This window comes from Elephantulus edwardii, unplaced genomic scaffold (assembly GCF_000299155.1).
Source record: "Elephantulus edwardii isolate Elephantulus edwardi_28Jun2011 unplaced genomic scaffold, EleEdw1.0 scaffold00267, whole genome shotgun sequence".
Lineage (NCBI taxonomy): Eukaryota > Metazoa > Chordata > Mammalia > Macroscelidea > Macroscelididae > Elephantulus > Elephantulus edwardii.
Window position 1 is genome coordinate 2,896,083 of NW_006400017.1, and position 11,354 is coordinate 2,907,436.

Genomic DNA, 11,354 nt, shown 5'->3' on the forward strand with positions numbered 1-11,354 from the left:
TGTAAATTAGTCTCTTTTTTTGTAAATAGAGGTTTTTCTTTTGCTATTAGCTAAGGTAATGAGGTCATATTGGTGCTGTGTGTTCCTAATGTCTTCTGAGTGATGTCCTTTTAAAAGGCATCAATTCTCCTTCTATCATCCCTCGTCATTGTCCGGCTTTCTGATGCAGAGCAAGTATTCACGAAGACAGTGGCCTGGATCAGGCACACCTTAGTCTCCAGACTGACATCATTGCTCTTCAGTACTCTGGAGAGGTCCCTGACAGCAGACTTAGGACTTCAACTATCTTTGGGGGACACACAATGCAATGACTAATAGACATCTTGTGGAGCACTTATTTTGTGAGCACTCCGAGATGGATAAGCCACACTCATTGGCTCACTCTAGCCAGCATCACCTCTTCCGCTCCTTTCTGAGTACACACCCTGCACTGTAATCGCAAATACGGGGTGGAACTGAGAATTACAACTTCCATGGATATAGGTAGAATTAAAATGATCACACAAGTACAACAACTCACATATTTTGGGTAAGTTGTCAAGTCAAGATGGGCCAGTACTTTTAAAAAAGACAGACTGGGAAATTTACAGAGTCAGCAAAAGAGAAGACCCTCAATGAGATGAGCTGACATAGAGACCACAGCCATGGGGCTGAGCAAAATGGAGGTGGTGACGAGAGTGTGAGACTGGGCAAGGTGCAGAGCTGTTGTTCGTAGTGTCCCCAGGATTCATAGTCAACACAGGGTCACCTAACAACAACATTCCGTACAGATCTCTGTGGGCCTAGAGGAAACACTGAACCCATCTTACGCAGAAAGAATCATTCCTTTAGAACCCATCTTAGCAAGATCCTGGAAGGCCATGACAAGGCACAGTAAGGTCATCGAGCAAATACGTAATTAAATATGTGCTAGGCACCTTCAAGCGCTTGCTGCAGAGGGTCAAGGACTGCAGCCTACAATATGGATTGAGGCTCAATGTCAAGAAGACAAAGATTCTCACCACTGGCAGCATCAGGATGGATGGTGAAGAGATTCAGATTGAGATTGAGATTGTTCATAGCTTTAGTTTGCTTGGCTCCACAGTCAACACTCTTGGCACCAGTAGCCAGAAAATTAAAAGACGTATTGTCATGGGAAAGTCTGCTGTTAGGGACCTCTCCGAAGTACTGAAGAGCAATGGTGTCTCTCTGGAGACTAAGGTGTATCTGCTACAGGCCATGGTCTTTGCAATCACTTGTTATGCATCAGAGAGTTGGACAGTGACCAAGGAGGATAAAAGGAGAATTGATGCCTTTGAGCTGTGGTGCTGGAGAAGAGTATTGAGGGTACGATGGACTGCTAGGAAAACAAACAGATTCATCCTGGAAAGAGTTAAACCGGGCGGCTCCTTGGAGACAAGGATTCTGAGGCTTCGTCTAACGTACTTTGGACATGTTGTAAGGAGAGACCGGTCCTTGGAGAGGGACATCATGCAGGGAGGGACAGTGCAGGAGGGGAAGGCCCTCTATGAGGTGGATTGATTCAGTGACTGGGGTAATCAGGATGGGAGTGTCAGAGACAGTGCAATTGGCACAAGACAGAGCAGAGTTTAGGGCTGTTGTACATAGAGTCGCTATGAGTCGCAAGCGACTCGATGGCACATAACAACAAGGCACCTTCTATGAAGGAGATCTTGCATGTTTTATGACAAAGTCCTAGAGAGGTTAGGAGGCAAAGGGTCTATTAGTTAAAGAAAGAAAAATGCTGGTAAGAACCCCAGATAGCTCCATGGAACCCAGATCTTGGGTTCATTCATTCTTTGTTCCCATTGGGCTTCACTACATACAAGTACCACACAGTACACCATGGTGTGCCGGAGCTATGGTGGTGCACCAGACAGACATTAGAGCAATCTCTGTCTAGGGAGAAGGTAGGAAAGAACACTTTTTAAAAAATCATCGGTATCTCTTATGTGTGTTTTGTATCCCCACAGCCATGACCAATGAGTCCAGCTTCTAGAAGAAGCTTTGCAGATCAAAAAATCTTGATCTGATTACTCAAGACCACAGCGACATTGAGAAAGGGCAAAAACCAGTGGATAGCAGGGACGTGTCCTCTGATCAAACTACAAGTGCCTCAGCAGGAGCCCAGGAGATCCCTGAGCAGCGGCACATAACCCGGAATAGCATCTGCTCCTTCCTCTGAGTTTCTGTTGCTCAAAGTCCCTCTCTGGGACTTGAACAGGAATAATTAGCGATTTCAGTATCTCAATTGCAATTTAACACACTCCACAGCCACTGGATTCATAGAAAGTTCTCTGATACTGATGAAGTTCAGGACTAGAGAGCAAATACTGTGGGTTCCAGAGTCTGACAGACTGCAAAACCTGAACCCCTTGGAATTTCTTTTAAGGCATGTTAGTGGTTCAAAGAGGGCCTGCACGGTCTTATTTCTGCTGAAGTATCACCACCTGGTGGCCTAAGCAGAGTTTAGTCCAGAGAAGACAACCTGGAGTAAGGGCGTTTAATGACAGTTGACATTGGAGATTTGAAGTTTTCTAAGGAGGCTTAACGGGGTTGTCACAGGGGCCTCATTATTTCTCCACACTAAGTCCGGGACAGTTGAGAATTTGGTCTGTTTTCAAAGGCTCCTCAAAGGGAATTCCATGCTTACCTCCCATAACTCACCCTGCAGTTCTCTGTCCCACAGGGTCCACATAAGTCAGAATTGACTTGATGGCAGAGGATTCACCCCATTCTGGGGTAGGCAGAAGTCCTACCTCCAAGCTAATCCCTGTTCTATGTGCTGCAGTTAAAACGTCTTTGCTTTGATTGACGTCAGCGAGAACTCTGCTAACCCAAAGGTGCTTCTTCTCCGCTGGTTCGAATCCACCAGCAGTTCTGACTTGAAGGCAATAAGTTTTAAGACTAAGAAAGACTGATGATTTGAACCTATTCAACGGCACCATTGAAGAAAGACTAAATAACGTGATTCCATAAAGACTACACTAGAGAAAATTCTACCCTAAAGGGAGTGCCTGAGTCTTGATTTGTGTAGCTTTATAATCTCTACACAATGTTAACAAAATCAGATGGCTTTTAAAGGTTCCCCAAGTGTCTATAGATTTTCCCCAACCCCCACAGACACATTTCTTCATCATTAAACTTTAAAAACTGCCATTGAAACTACAAGAAAATTATTGTGCCAATTTTTTTACAAATTGTCCAATGTACCCCATGTCCTTTTCTGAATCAAACTCAAGGTAAACTTCCTGTGGCCCTTGCTACCTGCTTTAACAGTATTTGCCGGATGATCCTTTACATAGCTAGGTTTGTGATAGATTAAAAATAAACCAAAATGTGAATTTTTTTTTTACATCTTAAGTCACGTACCAGGCTTTTATTTTAAATTGTTTTATAAACTTTATAAGATAAATTGCATTCAAATTTTACAAACATATTTCTATAAACATAGTTGTTATGTGCAGTCGAGTCGCCTGAAACTCACAGGCTCTGAAGCCTGCCCTGTCCTGAGCCAGTCTCACTGACTCCAGCACATCTATCCACATTGCCCTAGTTACTGTATCAGTCTAGGATCTCCCTCTCCTGTGCTGTCCCTCCACCCTTCTGAGCATGATGTCCTTCTCCAAGGGCAATCCCTCCTGGCCACATGCCCAAGGTCTATGAGCTGGAGCTTCAAAATCCTAGCCTCCAAGGAGAAACTTGGTTTCACCCTCTCCAAGACAGACTCATTTGTTTTCTTGGCAGTCCATGGTATGCTCAAGACTCTTCAGCACCATTACTCAACTCAAAGACATCAATTCTTCTGTCATTAGTAATTTAAACATAGAGTGAACAAATTTTGTTGAAAGAAAGGAAAAGGAAACTTTGAAACACATTAGAGTTGTCATGAATCGAGGTCAGCATGAGGAGAATTATGGCAACAAGTTTGAGTTTTGTTAGTTTAGAGCACTAGTTAGAACATTTATGTTTCATAATATTCATAATAGAAGGCTCTAGGGAGCTCTGGTGGCCTACTGGTAAGAAGTTGCACTACAATCCCAAAAGTAGGCAACTTGAATCCACCAGCTGCTCCACTGGGGAAGGACAGGCATTCTCCTCCTGTGCCATTACTTGCCTCAGAAAAACCTCTGGAGGGTTAGCTATGGATTGGTTCCAACTCAACAGCATACAACAAGTGAAGGTTACATGACAGCTATATACCATTTATGCAACTTTTCTCTAAGTCTGAAATGCTTTCTAGATTTAAAAAAATAAAAGGTATTTGTAAAAGTTATGCGTGACTCCTGCTTTCTGGAATAGAGACTCTGGTGGACGATGGGCTCTGGGAGGAGCCCATCTGTAGATCCTTTCAGGCTTGTAGGATGGGAACTCATCACCGTTCTCAGTTGATGCTGGTTATATGCCATCCAGTCGACTATAACTCATAAGTGACTCTATAAATAACAGATCTGAACCTTGCCCTCTTCTGCGCCAGCCTCACCGTCTCTGATAAGCTGGAGCCCATGATTTCAGTCACTGTGTCCGCCCATCTGGCTGAGGGTTTTTCTCTCTTTCTCTGGTCCTCCACCTCTCCCAGCATGGTATCTTCAAAGGCATTGATTTGGGGTTGATACTTAAATGCATTTATGAAGGTAAGATGAGAAAACTTGGAGTGAGAGGTTATGTTCCGTTGTAAATGACGTACATCAACTGTGTCCTTTGTTAGAACTCTGCTCTGCAGGTTCACATAAAAGAAGCATTTGGGTTTTCTTCTAAATCTGTGTTAAAACTATTTTGCACCTATAGTGTGTTGCTTGTTCTTGGAAGAGGGGAATGTGTGTGTTATGTGTTCCTGTCAAAGTTCACAGGAGATAAAAATAGATCTTGGTAGCATGGTAAGGGAGACAGTGAAGGCAGACATTTTCTTCACAATGAAGCAAAGAACAAAATAAGGAGAAAGAGGAGAAGAGTGACTAGACAGCCTAATTTGTATTTTTTAAGAGACTTTGACCTTGGTTGTCAGTGCACACGTCTACATAAGCCTGAAATGCACAAACCTTTTGAAAAATGAATTGTCAAATGGTTGTCTGGTTGGGACTGTAGCACCTAAACACAGACCTTAGGTGGATCGATATTTCCACGTTTATCACCCTGAGAAGTAGTTCGTTCTGGGGAGGCTTTAGGAGTCAGGTGGACGTGGGAGAAATATGTGCTTTCTAGGAAATAAGACTCCAAAGTGGTCTGTCCTCCAAGGTGTGAAGGTGGCTAGGGAATCTGGGGCCTGTGTCACGTAGAGACTTGCCAGAGCTTCAGAGACTGCCAGCAAGAAAGTGGACGCAAGGTGGACCTGGCCACATGGGCCGAGGACACTGTTGGCAGCGGCCACGTAAGCAGCCCTCTGATGCACTTGTTCCCTCTTATCTCTGATCCTTCCAGGAAGTTATGTTCAAAGTCACATCTTGGCCTTGGCTGGGCTGTGGGGAGTTGGAGACAGCCTGTCTCACACTTCAGAAGAACCCCTTTCTCAGTCGTCCAGAATTGCTGCCACAGCTGGGCTTAGCAACCTAAGAAAAAGAATTCACCACACAGACAATAGCGTAACAGTAAGACTAATAGTAAGATGACAGAAGAATTGATGCCTTTGAACTGTGGTATTTGAGAAGTATACTGACTACCGCATGCACTGTCAAAAGAACAAATATATATGACTTGGAGAAGGTAAAGCCAGAGTGCTCGTTAGAGGCAAAGATAGCAAAGCTTTGTTTCATATACTTTGAGCATGTTGCTAGCAGAGGCTAGTCCTTGGAGAGGAACATCATGCTTGGAAATGTGGAGGGATGGCAAAGGAGAGGAAGCACCTCAGCCGGGTGGATTGACACAGTGGCTGCAGCAATGGGCCCAAGTATGTCAGACATGGTAAGGCTGCCACAGGATAGGACAGGGCTCTGATCTGTTGTTCATCGGGTCACTATGAGTCGTACTCAAGTCTATGGAACCTAATAAAAACAACAAGAGAAGGAGGTGGCGAGAACTGAGGCAACATCCCGGGGAAACTCCCCAAAACAGCTGGTTTGTTGTTGTTGTTGTTGTTAAGTGCCCTCGAGTCACAGGCGACTTATAGTGACCCTATGAAGGAGAGTCCTCGACGCTTGGGTGTCTCTCATCCTCTCTCCAGGTTCATAGGGCTTCCGGAGGCAAGCTATTATGGAAGTGGATGCCACTCCTCCTTCCAAGCTTGTTTTAATCGGGGAGCTCCACCCCACTCTCTGTCCGCATTGGGTAGCCAACCATTAACGCATTTGACACATCAGTGTCACAGTGTTCATCCTCACAGCAACCACAAGTTACCGCTGTACGGCAACTTGTACACCAGGGCTATACGACCTAGAGGAATGTCTGAACAAAAACAATGAAAGACAGGCCCGAGGGCCGTAGATTAAAAGTCACCCACCTTTGGCTTGGTAGCATCGCTTTCTGTCCACTGGGCCAGCTGACTTCTCTCTCTAAAAAAGGAAGGGATATTTGAGTTCACATCATAAAACCTTGAACATACAAATAAAATGTCATTTTAATTCAGTGGTATGTAGGCATGTGGTTTATTCTCACAAAGTTAACTTTTATTAGAAACTATCATTCTTTGAATAAAAGTTTATCAAGCTCCTAAAAGACCTTGAACTGTCAAGAAATATTCCAAGTTCCTGTTGTGAAATGAGTTCTTTTGCATGGCCTTTTGCTTTTTAGAAAAATGATCTTGAGAGCATTTTCTCCTTAATCTTGAGGAGTTAAAGTTATCCTCGCTTTCTACCCAGAGGGTTTCGTATTTTTGTTCAGGTTCATTAACACGCCCCAGATAAACAGCAAACAAGATGATTTTATATTTTTTGTCTGATTGTGGGCTACATCCTACCTTGGAATTGGTATACACCTCGCAGGTATTGGCCAATAGATTATGTAAATAAGGTGCCTATAGCCAACTATGCAAATGAAATGCCTGTGGTCTACAGATACTGGAATTGTTAGTTTGTAAACCCCAGTAGGAGCCAGGCCTTGAAATTGTTGTGTATTTCAGTAGCCAACTTCATACAGGTTTGGGAGACAAAAAGAAGGAGGCAAAGAAGCAAAAGGAGGAAAGAAGGAAGGAGGCAAGGAGCCTCCCAAAAGAACTCACATGGTTCTCGGGCTGTGACTCTGAAGACAGAGGGAAACTCAGAAGGGGCACTACAGCAGAATTGGTGGCAGGGCCAAGGAGAGCCTGTTTTCAAGGGACGCGGAGAAGGTCTTGCACTGAAGACAGAAGTATTGTCCACATGTTTCCTGACCCTGATCTCTATCGAAAGTTATAGCCTGCTGAACCTGATCCTGAGTTGTACCCTCTTATTTCTTTAATAAATCACTTACTGCAGGTATAAAGTAAAGAGGATTTGAAGTACTTGTTGCAGAAGATCAAGGAATACATGCTTCGGTATGGACTGTGTCTCAATATCAAGAGAACAAAGATTCTTACCACTGGACTAATAGGCCGTGTCATGATGGATGGAGAGGAGATTGAAACTGTCAATAGCTTCATCTGCTTGGACCCACAATTGTCACCTTTGGTATGAGCAGTCAGGAAATAAGGAGATACATTGTAAAGGGGAAATTTGCAGGTAGGGACCTTTCCAAATTATTGAGAAGTAGTGATGTCAGTTTGAGGACTAAGGTGAGTCTGATTCAGGCCATGCTCTTTCCAATTACTAGCTATGCCTCTGAGAACTGGAAAATTTATAAGGATGACAGGAAAAGAATTAATAATGCCTTTGAGCTGTGGTGTTGGAGATGAGCACTGAATATCCTATGGACAGCCAAGAAAACGAATAGATATGTCTTGGAGGGTGCAGCCAGAGTGCTGTCCGGATACAGGAATGATGAGACTTCGCCTAACACACTTTGGAATACTGCTAGGAGGTGCTATTCCTTGGAGAAGGACATGATGTGGGGAAGGGTGGAGGGTCGGTGAAGGAGAAGTCCCTCAACCAGGTGGACTGACACAGTGACTGCTGCAATAGGCTCTTGTGTGTCAGGAAGTATGAGGATGGTACAAGACAGCACTGGTTTCAAATTTTTTGTTCATAGGATCACTATGAGTCATACTCGACTCAGTGACACCTAACAACAACAACAACTGTAGGTATAGTCTGAGTACTTTGAAACTATCAAAATGATTACTGAAACCAGCAGAGAAGTAGAGAGTGCCAGGAGAAGGATGGCTGATGTCAGAACTGATAAGAAGTTTGGAGAATAGAGGTCTATCTGAACTCCACCTCGTGAGAATCAGCTTTGTGTTCATGATCATTTTTATCAGCCTCACTTTGTGAATTCAGACAAGTTTTACTGCTGTTACTACCATTCTTCCCACCCTCTCCCTACGCCAAAAACAAGAACAACTTTAAAATGTTAAACCTCGAAGAAGACCAACGATCTTGTCTGTTGACCAAGCCAGGATCTCTTTAAAAGCACAGAAAGTACTTCAGCGCCATCTACTGGTCTTGAGAAGTTGTTTAAAAGAATTGTTGCTGTTATGTGCCGTTGAGTCGTTTGCGTCTCATAGCGACCCTATGTACAACAGCCCTAAACTCCGCTCTGTCCTGTGCCAATCGCACCGTCTCTGACACTCCCATCCCAATTATCCCAGTCACTGAATCATAAAAAGAGAAAAATGTTCAACAGGTCTCTTGTTACTTTCCATTAAGTCAGAACCAATTGCTAGCTGACCCGCCAGCAAGTTTTCAGGAAGCTGTAATCCACACAGGAGGAAATTGCCTATTTTTCTCCTGAGGAGCGGATGGTGGATTTGAACCACCAGAAAAGAGTCGTCTTCAAGTTACTGATGCAACTCCCTAAGAGCTACACCCCAGACCTTCCCCTCTGTATGTTAGATACTCAATTAACACACACACACACACACACACACACACACACACACGTAAAAAAACATTCCCATTGAGTCAGTTCTGACTACTGATAACCCTCTATCATATTTCCAAGACTCTGTTAAAGGTTGCTGTTGTTGTTGTTGTTGCTGTTGTTGTTGTTGTGTACCATAGAATCAGAACTGACCCATAGCTGACCCTCTGGCGGGTTTTTCAGAGGCACTTAATCATACAGGAGGAGATTGCCCATCCTTCTCCCGCGGCCTCGATCTGCGTGCCTTCAGGAGGATTTCAGCGTGGTTTTTTGCTACTAGGCCACCTGAGCTTCCACTATTACAGTAAATTGCTTTATCTTTCTTCCACAGAGTGGGCTGGTGGGCTCGATAGATGCAGCATTTCTTGTACCAATATTGTGGGTAGGCAATGTTTTAGAAGCAGAGGACACAACAGTGAACAGAAAAGGGGGAAACTCTGCCTTCAGAGACTCTCCAGACTACGGCTTTTAATCATCCTTCAAGACTAAAACAAAATTCATCCCTCTAGCTAAACTTTCAGACAAATAACAGACAGGCCCACAACGTAAATAATAGTACCAGAGAAGTATTGTTAAGGACACCTTGGACTTCCTCTTTCAGTGCCAATGGTATTTTGGCTTATGCTATTTACTGAAATAGTTGAGTATTCACTAATTCCTTTTGTATTGCTTCTACTTCTTTAAAAATTTTCTTTTATTATTTGTGTGTGTGTGTGTGTGTGTGTGTGTGTGTGTGTGTGTACGCACGCTGTTGTATCAGATCTGACTGGAACAGGAGTTTGTCCCTCCTTCTCCAGGGGAACATCTGGTGGATTCAAACCATGCACCTTCGAGATTGTAGTGTAGCTTCTTTCTTTTTTCCCCCCAAGATTAAATGATTATTTTTTTTAAGTGTGCCACACTGTATAGAAATCAGCATTTTCTCCCATAATTCTGTGCATCTGGAACTATACAAACGTCACTGTCCCTGCCCCACATCTTCAAATTAACATTCTCAGGTCACAACAATAAGTCTTCCCTGAGGGAACCTTCTGGAAAAACAAGCTATTTCTTCGGCTCATATTTTCCCCTTTCTGAAGGATGGACGAACAATCTATCCAAGAAGTATATATTGGAGCGTAAGGAGGGGAACTGCCAGCAAGCCCACAGTTGGTGAGAGCCATAAGATTGGAGACAAACACAAAAGTGTAGGTCAGCAAACTGGCAAAAAATCCTGTGACAGTTTGAGAATAACTTTTCATTTCACTCATGGTAGAAACCCCAATGTCCTGTGAGTTACAGAGTAGCAAAGAAATAATGTCATCTAGGCGGCCAGGAATAAGACCCACAAAGAATCCTAGGATGCCCTCTTCGCAGTAGATGGTTACTACGGAGTCACAAAGTCCACAATATTTGGATTCTCTGACAATGAATTATACCATTGATCTCAGAGTGATCACATGGGAGGGATGTGTGATGAGAGTAGCAGCAGAACGGGCCGTCATCTCTCGTGTTCTCTCCTTGATGGGACTTGATCAAAGGAAGATGCGCTCCCTTTCTGAATATGCCTTCCCACAGTCCTGGTGTTATTGTTGTTGTTATGTGTCGTGAAGTCGCTTGCAACTCATAGCGACCCTATGCACAACAGTCCTAAACTCTGCTCTGTCCTGTGCCAATTGCACTGTGTCCAATACACCCACCCTGATTACCCCAGTCACTGAATCAATCCACCTCATAGAGGGTCTTCTCCTGTGCTGTCCCTCGACCCTCCCAAACATGACGTCCCTCTCCAAGGACTTTACAACATGTCCAAAGTTTGTCAGATGAAGCCTCAGAATCCTTACCTCCAAGGAGCAGCCCAGTTTAACACTCTCCAGGATGAATCTGTTTGTTTTCTTAGCAGCACGTGGTACACTCAATACTCTTCTCCAGCACCACAGCTCAAAGGCATCAATTCTCCTTCTATCCTCTTTGGTCATTTCCAACTCGCTGATGCATAACAAGTGATTGCAAAACAACTATGAGATATCATCTCGTCCCAGCAAGAATAGCAACATTTAACAGAGCAGCTAGAAACAAATGCTGGCGAGGTTGTGGAGAAACTGGAACCCTTATTCACTGTTGGTGGAAGTGTAAAATGATGCAACCACTGTGGAGGGCGGTGTGGCGCTTTCTCAAAAAGTTGCATATAACAAATGCTGGCGAGGTTGTGGAGAAACTGGAACCCTTATTCACTGTTGGTGGGAGTGTAAAATGGTGCAACAACTGTGGAAGGCAGTATGGCACTTTCTCAAAAAGTTGCAAATAGAGATACCATTTGACCCAGCAATTCCACTACTGGGAATATATCCCAAAGAGACCATAACTGACATTCAAGCAGATATATGCACACCCATGTTCATCGCGGCTCTGTTCACAATAGCAAGGAGTTGGAAACAACCCAGGTGCCC

General features: G+C 43.9%; 2 pseudogenes; both read right to left on the minus strand.

The window, feature by feature from the left end:
- LOC102865235 overlaps positions 1-4,507 on the minus strand; it is a 68,764-nt pseudogene extending 64,257 nt beyond the window's left edge.
- A 5,398-nt stretch (positions 4,508-9,905) lies between these two features.
- Positions 9,906-11,354, minus strand: part of LOC102865635 — a 14,227-nt pseudogene continuing 12,778 nt past the window's right edge.